Raw genomic sequence first — 14,221 nt, forward strand, 5'->3', positions numbered from 1 at the left:
TGCAGTCGGTTGAGAGACCCTAGATCCTGAAGTGGATGCATCTCCGAAAGAAGATATGCGGCGTCCACTTTGCTCATATCTACCCGTAGGTCGACCTCTATGTTCTGTGTTGTATGAAGGGGCTCGCACTGTACTTTGAGATGGATCTATCATATCAAGAAACTTGTCTATCATATGCTCTCGCATATGTGGATCCATCCCATCTAATATCTCAACAACGTGGGATGTCTTGTTAGGTTCTGCTCCCTCGTCATTAAACTGATGTACGTGCATCGACAATCTCCTCCAATGAGCGTTGATACTCTGAAATGGAATTGAAATGAAAAAGTAACGGTAATGTGCAAGATCATGCTCGCATGGCAATCCGTATACAATTTTAATAGAACAGTTGCATCTGTCGGCTAGCTGGTGAGATGCTTCCTCAATACATTTTAGCTGACCAGAAATCAACTCCATTGCCTCTAATGAAATCCGACACCTTATTTGACTAAAAATTTCATCATGTAAATGTTGATGGAGTGGAATGTTGAGAGATTTTTCGAACGACTTCTTAATATCCCTGAACTGAATCCTCAACATCTTATGTATTTTTTCAAAAAATGTCAGTAGGGATGACATGATATCTCCCAAATATAACTTCAGTTTCGCATGTGCAGACTCTGCCCTGTAATAAAAAAATGCATTATCTTTTAATACTGAAAAGAATTGAAATAGTACAATAATGAACAAAATTTAAATAATAAAGTTATAAAATGACTATACCTTTGATTTGAATTGCTCCTGAGGTGCATACATATATCAACCTATGCTGAAACAAATCGCTCTTTGTAAGGGTGTAACCATGTATCCCAAAGGTAATTTAGAACACTCTCGAATCGTTGATACTCCTCGCGCATGACATCCCACTTCCATTGGTAAGACCATTTTGGCGATGAATTAATGAGTGAGTGCAATGATGCATAAAATTATTGCCACTCCAGACCAAGCATAGGGATGCATTTCTTCATTACGCACTGGTTTATGTACCAAATACAAAGGATGTGACGTGCATTGGGAAAACATGTTTCAATGGCATTAATAAGCGTCAAATCCCGATCTGAAACAAACACCAATGGCAACGATGCATTCTTTTCAACCATCCACTTCTTTAAGGTACCTAATGCCCATGTCAGTTGTTCTATCTTCTCATTACTAAGATATGCAAACATAAGTGAGTAAGTTCGCATTGTAGATGTGATACCCACAACCTCCAATAATGGTATCTGATACTTATTGGTCTTGTATGTGGCATCAATGGTCAACACAGATGAAAAGTTGACAGACAGCTCTAGACTTTTTAGATGAACTCAAAGAATATCTGTGATTTCGTTGGTGTCTGGATTTGTACGGTAATTATGGAGGTATTCTTTCTTGATTAATTGGTCCAAGACATACTGAATAGAATTTAGGTCGCCCCGTTTAGCAGATTTATTTGTGAAAATAACATTGTAAATGCTTTTGATCCCCGTAGTGTTTGACGGGTCTCTTTCCTTCAAAATACTAAAAATTTCACGAGGTGTGATGTTGTTGGTCATGTTGAGCACAAATTCTTTTTCTATTGGTTTTAACCTACTTGGGTACTCATGTCCATTAATATATTCTGCTAATTGATGATTATGAAAACCGCAGACAACCCTTAAACCCCACATCACACCATCTGGAGATATTGGTATACCTTGCAACTCAAATAGACATTCATATTTTTTAGTCCCAGTATTTCTTTTTAAGGACTGCCCATCAACTAGATATCGTGGCGGTTTGTACTTTTCACCTCTTTCACACATAAGATGGCACTTCGATAGCTTGCCACCTTTTAAATTAGCAGAATTTTTAATAACCACTATAATACCATTCTTCAGACCAACTTTCTTTACCCAATTTATCATATCTTCTCTACTTTTAAATATCTATATAAAAAAATATAACAAAGATGTATAAGTATGACACCACCAATCTTAATATAATTATTCTACTTATAAAATAAATAATGAATATGCATAAAACAATGATAATAACTAACATGATCTGTGGTAAATTTGACTGTATAATCGCGACTGTTGTTGGAGATATCTTCACTAGGAACATCATTCTCAATTGACCAACTATCTGAAAACAAACCCAAATAGTCATCCATAATTTCAAGAAGAGAGAAGGAGAGGCTGAGAGGGAGATAGCAGTGAAGGGAGGTGTGAATGAAGAGTGACTAAAAATGAAGTTTGAGAGAAGGATTTAAAGGGAGAGGTTTTGACACGTGTCAAGAGTTGAAGGGTGGGTAATTTAAGGGGAGGGGAGGTTCTGACACGTGTTAAGAGTTGAAGAGTGGGTAATTTAAGGGGAGGGGAGGTTCTGACATATGTCAAGAGTTGAAGGGTGGATAATTTAAGGGGAGGGGAGGTTCTGACATGTGTCAAGGATTGGAGGATGGGTAATTTAAAGAAAGTGAGGAGTTCTGACATGTGTCAAGAGTTGGAAGTGGGTTAATTTAAAGGGATGAGAGATTTTAACATATTTCAAGGGTTAGAAGGGGCATTTAAAGTGATGAGAGATTTTGACATGTGTCAAGGGTTGGAAGGGGGGCATTTAAAGGGATGAAGGATTTTAACACGTGTCAAGAGTTGGAAGGGGGGTCATTTAAAGGGATGAAGGATTTTGACATGTGTCAAGGGCTGGAAGGGGTAATTTAAAGGAAGGGGAAGTTCTGACATATGTCAAACGTTGAAGAGGGGTAATTTAAAGGGAGGGGGTTGTCTTGATAGGTGTCAATGGTTGGAGAATAACTAATTTAAATTGAGAGAGTGTTTTAACAGGTGTCAATGGTTGGAGGATGGGTAATTTAAAAAGGGTGAGAGATTCTGACATGTGTTATGTGTCAAGGGTTGGAGGAAGAGATGATTTAAAGGGAGAAAATTGTAAAATATTGAAAATAGGCGAATATTAATAAGGGAATTTTCCAAAATTTTTGGGAATTTTTCGGGAATTTTTCGGAGCTCGTATGGACGAGTTAACGGGGATAAAAACGGGGCCCGGAAAAGCCTGTTTAGGCTACCCAATTTAAGCGAGGAAAAGTTTTATTTTTCCTTTTTGTTTTCTTTTTCTTTTTTTTTCTTTTTTTTTCTCCTCTCCTGTCGTCGTGCCCCAAACCCCTCGCGCGCCTTCTCTTCTCCACCGTGCGCTAACCGCGACAATTTCCTTCTCCTCGCGATTAAAGCAGTGCTTGATTCTTTCTCTCCTCTGCTTACCGCATCTGCCAGCCTCTCCACTCAATCTCCCTCTGCCCTTTTCAGCGCCACCGACCATTGCAGTGTCGCCAGCCTCCCTTGTGCCCTAGCATCGCGTCGCTGCCGACGCCTTCCTCCTCTCTTCTCCCAAGCGCCGGAGCTCGATCTCTTCCTCTCTCTCGTGCCCTAGCTAGCCACCAGCACCCGTCGCCTCTCGCCGTGGAGATCTCAGATTTGCTGCCCCCTTTTTGTCAGCAAGTTTTGGCCGGAAGAGGGAGTATCAAGCCCTCTCTTGATCAGCCCCGGTTCTCCACTGTCGAGCCCTCTTCCCATCTGCTAATCGTCGACGCCAGCCAAGCTTCTGTTCCCCATCCTTTCCTCTCTTCTGGCAGAGCAGAGTCGTCAACTCCCTGTTCTTGAGCCGTGCCTTAGCACAGTAGTCGGATCTTTGATCACCTCCGACCAGTGGAAAGGAAGAGGTAAGATGATTAGGTTGATGCATTCATGATCACCAGCTTGATCTCACCTTGAACTGAACTATAGGGAAAGATTGCAGCAGGAATTGTGTACTGTGGGGAGGTCATGGTTTCGGCAACAACCCATTCAGCATTCCCTTGTTCCAGCAGCAATCAACCTTAATCGGGCAACAACTCTTTAATTCCAGCATCTTCTTGTTCTTGAATAAAGCTGTGGAACTTGAGGTAAGGTTAGGGTTTTGATCTTCGTGGTAGATGATTGTTAGTTCTGTTTCCAAAAATTGTTAACTTGGATTCATGTGTAGGTTTTAATGTAATCGAGTAGTGGAATGCTTAGGGTTTTACCCTAAATTAATTTAGAAGATTTTATTTAGCAATTCGTTTAAATTTGTAGCTAAATAAAAATGTACATTATATGGTTGACACAGGACTTTGACGCGAGACGAGTATCTCGATTACCGGATTGGACCATTTTATTGGATGCGGGTACTTTTGACTTTATGTCTTTGATATGCATAGTAGTGAACTTAACAAATAGCAACAATTATGTTTCTTAATTGTTTCGGTTAGTCACTACCCGATACCTGTTATATGTTTGGTTGATTGCTTGTTTTGCATCTCATGTTATTACTTACCTGATTACACATGCTTAGGGGTAGTGATATAACCATGCTTCACCATGTTCAGGACCTAGGTGTGATACCTTATCTGATCTGTGTATCCTTGATATGATTTATTGACTATGGTGCACATCATATATGTATATAGATTGGTTCAGTATATTACCATGCTTAGTGTCATGCACCATTCGCATGATTGCATGCTGTGTGATAGATTGCTCCATTATTGTAGAGTACATCGCCAGTTTCATCACTATTCGGTGCTTCGTTGTGACGCTCATGGGTAGCGTGACGCAGCGTGGTAGCACGTCAGTTTGCTCGTTCGGTGCTCCGTTGGTCCGCTCATGGGTAGTGTGATTGCAGCATGGTAGCACGTCGAGACCCCTCCCCGTCGTCGTGTACCGGGAGATGAGAGCATTGCGCTCCCCCATTTACGATTTGGGGTAGGAGTATGTGTGTACTCCGACAGCATCTCGTCCACTCGGTCACTCATCAGGAGTAGTGATACAGAGTGCACGGTTGTCACAGCCCTACCCACTCGGTCCCACCATTGGGTGTAAGATGGCTGACTGGCGTCAGGGGTGACCATGACTGCATTGACATCATACACATTGATGCATTTATTTCTTGTGATTGTGTTTGCTGCATATTGGTTGGATGCTCATGCTTGACATGCATACAGGATTTCTATACCTCTCGGACTGTTTATCCTTGTACCAGGTCCTGGTTAGTACAGTATTTCTCCTATTCATTTCAGATTGCATTTACCTTATTTACGTCAGGAGACTGTACGCATGATTAGTGCTAGATGTTACTTCCTTACTATGCATATCAGTTGTTACCCGCTGAGCGTTGGACTCACCCCCGCCTCCGTTATTATTTTCAGGTTGATGCTGTCAAGAGAGACTTCCAGTTGTTAGTCCCCTGCAGACCACGAGAGCTTATTGATCTTTTGGTTTTCTTCTTTACTAGACTATGTTTTGAACTTGTTATGTTTTGGATACTTTGGATCTTATATGGATTGTTTTACTTGTAGATGACCTTTATTTGGATTTGCTTTTACTACATGCCTGCCTAGATGGCAGAAGAGGTAAGTTGGTTTTATCGTCGGATTTGAGCTTTACGAGTGTAGTGGAGTAGGATATCGGTTTTGAGCTTTATGAGTGTAGTTGAGTAAGGTTGTTTTTGATTCATATTATCCCTGTTCTAGTTTGTTATCTATTTAACTGCGTGGATGGATGTGCGATGTATTTTTATTATTGTTATTATTCCAACCGCATGTGGCTGAGGTATATGGTGGTGTAGAAAGTTTCAGATTGTTCGCCGTACAGGGAAAATGTTGTCGAAATTTCTTCGGACAGAAACTCCTTTGGGGCGTGACAGAAAAGGTTATGACATGTGTCAAGAGTTGGATGGGGGTAATTTAAGTATCGAATTAGGAAGGTAATTTAAAGGAAGGGAAAGATTCTGACCTATGTTAAAAATTATATAAAATAAAAAAAATTAAAAATTTTGATAAAAAAAATAATAAACAAAATTGATTAAAGAAATGAAACTAAATAAATATTAAAATAAAATAAAATAATAAAAAATTTTATTAAAAAATAAAACTAAATAAAAATTAAATACAATTAAAAAAATATAAGTATTAATGAAAAAATAATAAACAAAATTAATTAAAAAATAAAACTAAATAAAAATTAAATAAAATTAAAAAATATATATAAGTATTAATGGAAAATAATAAATAAAATTGATTAAAAAATTAAAATTAAATAAAAATTTAAAAATATATAAGTATGAATCAAAAAATAATAATAAATAAAATTAATTTTAAAAATAAAACTAAAAAAATAAAAAACAAATCAAAGAAAAGAGAGGGCAGAACAATCTTTTGAAGGGGAGAGAGAGAGAGAGAGAGAGAGAGAGAGAGGAGGGAGGTGGGTGGTGTAAGGGGGAAAAGAAATTTGCCTTTTCATTTTATGCGCGGAATGATCATTATCACTAAGAACAATCTCAATGATGTTAAATGGATATTATAATGTCTATTTAATATCTCTTTTTCATTATGAGTGAGCATTATAATGTTCATTCACAAAAGAGAGGAGTGAGGATGTTCAAAAGTTAGAACACCTTTGAACACTCTTTCTCTCAATTTTTTTTTAAATTATAAATTTTTTAATATTATTTAAAAAAATAGTAAAATTATTTTTTTTACCAATAAGATTATTATTAAAAATAATAATAATAATAATTTAAATATTTTAAAATATATTTATTTAATATGATATAATTTTAAGATAAGTGAGTGGACGGTGGAGTCTATAAATAATGAGGATTAATATTAAAGGGATGTAAGTGAAAGAAATATGTTGTTATAATGAATTTGTGATAGTAAATTTATATTTTTTGATGAGATGATAAATATTATAATGATGTATTATGGATGTTCTAAGAATACTTTTCAGTATTCATGCTAAAAATATAATGGGTACACGGAGAGGACGGTTGACATGTGGCCGCAGACCCCTTAGGACGTGTTGTTTACTTGCAGTGATTTAGGGATTCTGAAATTCGATTTTTTCGCAGGTATACCAGACGCATGCAAAACTCGAACTAGTGAGGCATCGTCATGAGCTACTAGCGCTTTCTAATTTACTAATCGAATCGAAGGCCGGATACCTGCATTACTTAAAAAAAACTTTGCAGGTTGGACGAGAGAGTGCAAATGGATTCCTAAGATAATTCTCCAAAATACCCCTAAATTAAAGGTTCATTTGTCAAAATCAGGTTGGACGAGAGAGTGCAAATGGATTCCTAAGATAATTCTCCAAAATACACATAATTTATACTATCGTGTTCTTTTATGGGATTGATTTAGAGTTAGAATTAGATCAGTAGAATTGGATCGGTCATGATCGAATAGGTAAGATTGGAATTTTAGGGTAGGGTCTCTGGGAAAAAAAATCACAAGATGATTATTGTAAAAAGAATTAAAATATTTCCATAATAGTATATTATATTGTCCATTTTGATCTAAGTTTCAATATGCAATTTTGTTTGCAACTATTGCAAACTTCCTTGCCCTCTGTCCATCTCGATTGAACTATGATTCTTGTGCACGCGATTAATCTTTTTGACAGTCTAAGTTCTAATACTAATTATTATGAATGTTCATTTTGGATCTAAGTCCTCATAATTTTATTTTTGGATTATACCCAAAATGACTCATACCAATAGAGATATCTTTCTTTTATTAGTTCATGATCATTTTCATATATTTTCAATATGAAATTTTGTTTGTAACTATTACAACCTAACAGTTATCAGACAATTTAAACTCTAAGAGAAAAGTGTCTAATAAAAGTCTTTAAAAAAGTAGATCTGTTACCTTAGCGGTCCCCTAGTGTCGACCCCATGAATATGGAAGGAAGTATATGCGATTACACATGTCATAGGCGCATGATGGGGGTAAATCCTAGATCATCAATTCTTAAAAATCGACCTCTATCTATTATATTAGAAATGTCATTTGTCCACGATTTTTAATACGACCATCTAATAAAAGTCTTTAAAGTTAAAACTCTTAATGGTTTTAAATTCTAGAGATATGAATCTCCTGACGAAAAATTCGATGACTTAGAATCTGCCTAAAATTCTTGCAATATATGGACCAGTGCTATGATCAACCCAAAAGTCAAACCAAGCTACTGTTTCTCAGTCGCGCTGCTGGGCACAAAAACGATAATTTGGTAACCAAAATTTATCCACTTTCTCCGTTGAATTGGATAGCAACACAATTAATCATTTTTTTGAGTGCATCTAATGGTAATTTGGTAAAGAGGATCTTTCTTTTTTTACGTTGCATAAAATCACTGGACCATCAGAAACACATCGCAAATGGAAGCAAGTTAGCTATAGCTATTCCTTTCGAGATCATATCGCAAATGGAAGCAAGTTAACTGACATGCCTTCTTCTTGGTAAACATCAATTTTAATTATAGAAAATAATTTTAAATTAATTTCAATCAATCAATCAAGATTTTCTATATTTGATATCATAATTAAACATGGGCAGAAAAATTAATATTTTTAAATTTATTATATTATTTATTATTATTATATTATATTATATTTAAAATTTTCATTATTAATTAGATAATTTATATATAAATAAATTTTTAACTTCTTTAATAAAATTATTAAGAAATAATTATAATGATCCTGTGTTTCTTCTCTCAACCAATCTTCTACATTTTTCCGCATGTACTCCTCGTGCGGTGTGATAAGGAGGAGTTCATCCTACAGGGCTTAGTTGTCACGATAGTAGTAAAAGTTAGGGCGGTCAACGTTCAGATATCATATAGCCAAGCGAATGATAATCGTATTGGTCGGCCGGACAATCAGGCCCGCGACCGGAAAGAGAAGGTTTCGGTCTGACCCCACCTTTGACTCGGAGAGGTGTGTCAAACAGCTGACGCTCAATGAGGTGTTGTTGGACGCCAAAAGGAGGAGGAGACGATATGCAGAATCCTGACCGAACAACTACCCCTCTCGGCCTGACAACAGGACTCGACACAGGCACAACGTACTTTCGACCGAGTGGACTCGGCACAGGCGCAGCGTAGTTCCAACCGAGCGAACGCGGCACAAGCGTAGCGAAGTTTTGGCCGAGCGGCTAACCCGCTCGGCCTAGCAATGGACCCACTGTGTTATCTCTTGACATCCTTTTGGGAGTTAGTACCATTGACACCAGGCATGGTTGACAAGAAGATCGTACAACGGAAGCTTCCACTATCACATCAGATATATGCTCGACTTGTTAAGGTATTGTGTCAGAGACACTTTACTGATAAGTCTTTTCAGGGAAAACTTTGATAAGTGTGCTCGCTTGGGGATGCGTGCACACGCGCTATAAGAACTCTATATAAAAGGGGTCCAAGCATTCGCGGAGGTACATGACATATACTATTTGCGCTACAGTGTTCATTCTTATTGCTCCACCTTCTGCATCATCATCGGTGACTGACTTGAACATCGGATGACCAATGTAGGGGAACCCTTCCCTGGCTCAGCACTGGCGTCATCTGTTTTGCAGGGCGGAGCGAAGTCTACGGGCGGTCAACAGGACCTCCACATCCCCAGCTTTCCATCTCATCGACTTTCGGACAGGATCATATTGGCGCTGTCTGTGGGAACTTAACCTGCATCCGAGTTGAGGAGATGGGGGACGCTGGACGACTCACTACCATGCCGCTCACCAAGGAGGAGCTCAACATGCTTGTGCAAACCCAAGCGCCGAAAATGGTCAAGCAGTAGCAACAACAGGCGTTAGTCGATCGATAAGCACCACAACCTGTGATGTCAGCAGTCGGAAGACGAGCGGGGCTAGAAGATCAAGCAAAACAAGTTTCCATATGGGGGCAGCATAGGAGGTCGACCGACACGCAGGGGGAAGCGCCGCACTCGCCAATCCCCTTCCATCGTGCTTAGTTCCAAACCCCCTCAAAAATAGTCCAAGCGAACCAGGAACAGGGATCATCTTTGGATGACGCTCCCGTTCGAGATGCACGAAAATGCAAGGCGCTCGGAAGCCATGCTTTGCCCGAACAGATCAATCTACAGTTCTCTTAGGAGATATTGCGTGACCCTCTGCCCAGGCACTATACCCCACTAGCGATCGGGGAATACAATGGAACGACCAATCCAGATGATCATCTGGATAAGTTTGATAACGCAGCCACGCTGCACCAGTACACAGATGGGGTGAAGTGCCGAGTCTTTCTCACTACTTTCTCCGGATCGGTGCATCGCTGGTTCAGAAGATTGTCGGACGGATCAATACGTAGCTTCAAGAACTTCCGAGCTGCATTCCTGCACCATTTTGTCAGCAGCCGACACTATCAGAAGACGAGCGTCAGCCTCTTGCCCTAAAGCAGGGGCCAAAGGAAACGCTCAAAGCATACATCAGGCGCTTTAATTAAGTAACCATAAACATTCCATCGGTCTCTTCCAAGATGTTGATGAATGCCTTCACCCAGAGGCTCGTCGAAGGAGAGTTCTTCCGGTCACTCATCAGAAAGTCACCTAGGGACTTTAACCACCTGCTCAAAAAGGCTGCTGAATACATAAATGTGGAAGAAGCCCAAGCGATAAGGAAAAACGAAATGCCGACCGAACCCTCGGCGGCCACACCAGGAGGGCAGGACATGTGTCGTGCAATGTGTGGCCTCCGGTCGTCATAAGACTGCAAAAGACAAGGTATGGACGCCAATGTTCTACTTTATTTCATTAGTCGGCGACGCATAACATGCACGACTGCTATGATCTGACACCGACCATTAGTCAATCGACACCGAGAGGATATCGTCGCCGATCTCTATCGCTCGATCGACGCTATAAGCATAGATCCATGGGGTGGCGTGAGGAGGAAAGAAGGGCACCGGAGCGACGCGATCAACAACACCAGCGGAGGGATAACACAGGTCCCTCCCAACTCCCTGCTGAGCAGAATAGACCCTCAGCTCGGGAAGATGAAAACAGAAGCAATGTCGCCCGAGGAGAAATAGGCATCATAGCCGGAGGGCCGACCGGCGGTGACTCCAACAGAGCCAAGAAGTCGCACGCTCGTCGACTAAAAATCCACGCCATGGGATGTAGTAGGGAGAGGGCCGAAGGGTCAGAGATCAGCTTCAGTCCCAGAGATTTGGAGGGAGTAGAGGTCCCTCATGACAAACCGCTGATCATTCAAGCGATAATTGTCCATTATACTATTCACCAAACTTTTGTTGACATAGGGAGTTTGGTGAACATCATCTTCAAGAAGACGTTCGATCAATTGCAAATCTATCGAAGTGAGTTACTGCTAGGGGTGTAATCGAGTCGAGCCGAGCCGAGCCAAACTCTTGAATGTTTGAGCTTGGCTCGTTTATAATCGAGCCGAGCTCGAGCTTTATTTAACGAATATATTTATGGCTCACGAGCTTATTCGAGTTTTTATCGAGCCTAAACGAACTTAATAAGTATATATTATAAATTTAAATATTCATTAAAAATTAAATAATATATTTAGAGAAAATTATAATATTCTTATTAATATTTATACTTTTATTCTAATAAATAAATTTAATATATTTGACTATATTTTTCATAAGTAGAGTGTAAAATCTATAAATTTAATATCAAAATTATTATTTTTTTAATTTAAAAGTTGATTCATGAGCTTAACGAACGTGTTCACGAGTTAACGAGCCGAGTATTGCGAAGCTTGAGCTTGGTTTGTTTATCTTAACGAGTCTCATTAAACAAGTTCAAAACGAACTTTTATCGAATCGAGCTTCGAATAGCTCATGAGTGGCTTGGTTCATTTACACCCCCTAGTTGTTGCCTATGACAACCCCGCTCTACGGTGTCAGAGGCAATGAGGTATTGCCACTCGGACAGGCCAGGATGGTCATCTCGCTCGGAGAAGAGCTGCTGAGGAGAACCAGAACCTCAAACTTGATCGTGGAGGATGCACCGTCGGCCTACAACGTCATCTTGGGTCGATTGACCCTCAATGAATTCTGGGCAATGGTGTCTACATTTGCCAAAAGATCAAATTCCCGGCGGACGAACAAGTGAGAAAAGTCAAAGGCCACCAGCTTGTCGCTCGGGCTATGCTACGTAGAAATATCATTTCAACATATACTCCTTTTTTGACTTGACACTGACGTCATCTGTTTTACAGGACTGAGCGGAGTCTACTATCCACATCCTCAGATTTTTTTATATTTGATATCATAATCAAAGATAATTTATTATATTATTATTATTATATTATGTTATATTTAAAAGTTTCATTATTAATTAAATAATTTATATAAATTAATTTTTAACTTCTTTAATAAAATTATTCAGAAATAATTATAATGATCCTTTGTTTCTTCTCTCAATCATTCTTCTACATTGTTTTTTTTTGCCATGTACTCCTTTTCTTCTCCGGCCGCCGTTGTTCGTGAGATTGAACCCTGGCTGCCACCAAAGACGTTGGAAGATGGTATTCTTCAATTGCCATGTTCCTTCTTTATTAGCCAAATTTCTTGGCCTCCTCCTCATCTACGCCTAAACTTTTGCCACATCGTCGATTGACTTTTCCACCGCTCATGTTCTCGGCAAGCAAAAAGGGGCGGACCCTTATGCTTTCTGTCGTCCTCCTGAAGCACTGTTGGCGCCTCCTGCCGACGCCAACTCCCGGGGGCTGAAGGGGTTGCTGGTTAGTGTGAAGCCCATCGTACAGCAAGATTTCAGCGCCGAATATTGTTTCCAGCCACGGAAATTTCTTCCAGCAAGCCAACTTTTCTGTTCGTGAGCACTAGTAATCCGTTCAAAATTCTTCCGAGATTTATCACTATAAAAAAAATCGAGTTATTTATTTTTTATGTCAGAAATTCTATTATTAAGGTGGTTAAAAGTAAATTTATACCAATGTCAAATTTATCATATTGTTGATCGCACTACTAATATTCATTGTTCTAAAAGATTTAATTGATCTTATAGTTGAAGAAAATGTCAAATTTATCTCAGAGTTCAACATATTGGTATTCAATATCCTAAAAGATTTAGACTCAAATTTTACTGATAGTCCTGCAGTATTAAGGTAACCAACTATTTCACAAGCAAAACATGTATCTTCAAATCGATCACGCATTCTCACTTTTTATCTCTCTAAATAGTTTTATCGACTCTTGAGAACCAGGATGACATCCGGATTCTGGAATAACTCGTTATGTTACACCAGAGTGATATTCTCACAGAAGCTTCATTTTATTATGGAACCGACACGGTACAAATAGATAATGGTTCATATTTACAAATTACTCATCTTAGAAAATACATTCTTTCACTCATGTGGTTACTTTTTGTATGCATATAGACGAGAGACGGAGGCTAAGGATAAATGTAATATTTTTTATATTTACTCCCTCCCATTTTTATTGTAATAATTTTTCTTACCAATAAAATTTAAAAATTAATAATAAGGACGAGGATAATTTTAAAGTTGGAAACATCAAAGCCTTAAGCACCAACGCGATTGAAACTTCTTCCAAAACGCCAAAGCCCCAAGCACCAGTGACGATTGAAGCTTCATCTGAAACGTCAAAGCCCCAATCAACGATTGAAGCTTCGTTCAAAATGCCAGTGGGCAGTGGCACAGCCGAAGCCCCAAGTCGAGATTGAAGCTTCGTCCAAAATGATGAGAAGGAAATAAAAAAGGAAACCCTAGATCAAATCTCTCCTCAAATTTCATCTCTATTTCTCAAATTTCTACCGTTATAATTTCAAATTTCGATGGATAGTAGCGGAGATCGAGGAACACAAGGAGACAAGGATGCTAGAAGCCTTAAATCAAAGTTTTTGTCTCTATTTCTCAAATGCTTGGTATTGCAATTCAATATCGTCTTCATCTTGAATTCTTCATAAGCTCGAGAGTAAGTTTTATGTTTTATCAATATAATTGTTTTATCAATTTATATATGTGATATTTTCTATACCAATTGATTACTTATCAATATTTTTCACATAGGTTCATTAACAGTAAGAAAAAAAATGATTTCTACTTTAAAAAAAAAAAAGTGTTCAGAAGATAGTTCTTCTAATATTGGTTGTGACAATATTCAATCTGAGGTTCTTAATCTTATTGAAGATAAAGCTCCAACTATAGAACTTTTTCTAACTAAGTTTCGAAAGATTAATAAAGATGATGATATTGCTATTGAAGGAGATCTTGGTATATGTAAATCCATATGGAGTTATCCACCTGAGAAAAGAGATGAGATTAGGCGTGCTTATTTGATTGTCAGTCCTTATCAAGTAATCTTAGATAAAT

The sequence above is a fragment of the Zingiber officinale genome, chromosome 7A, assembly GCF_018446385.1.
Source record: "Zingiber officinale cultivar Zhangliang chromosome 7A, Zo_v1.1, whole genome shotgun sequence".
NCBI classification, from domain to species: domain Eukaryota; kingdom Viridiplantae; phylum Streptophyta; class Magnoliopsida; order Zingiberales; family Zingiberaceae; genus Zingiber; species Zingiber officinale.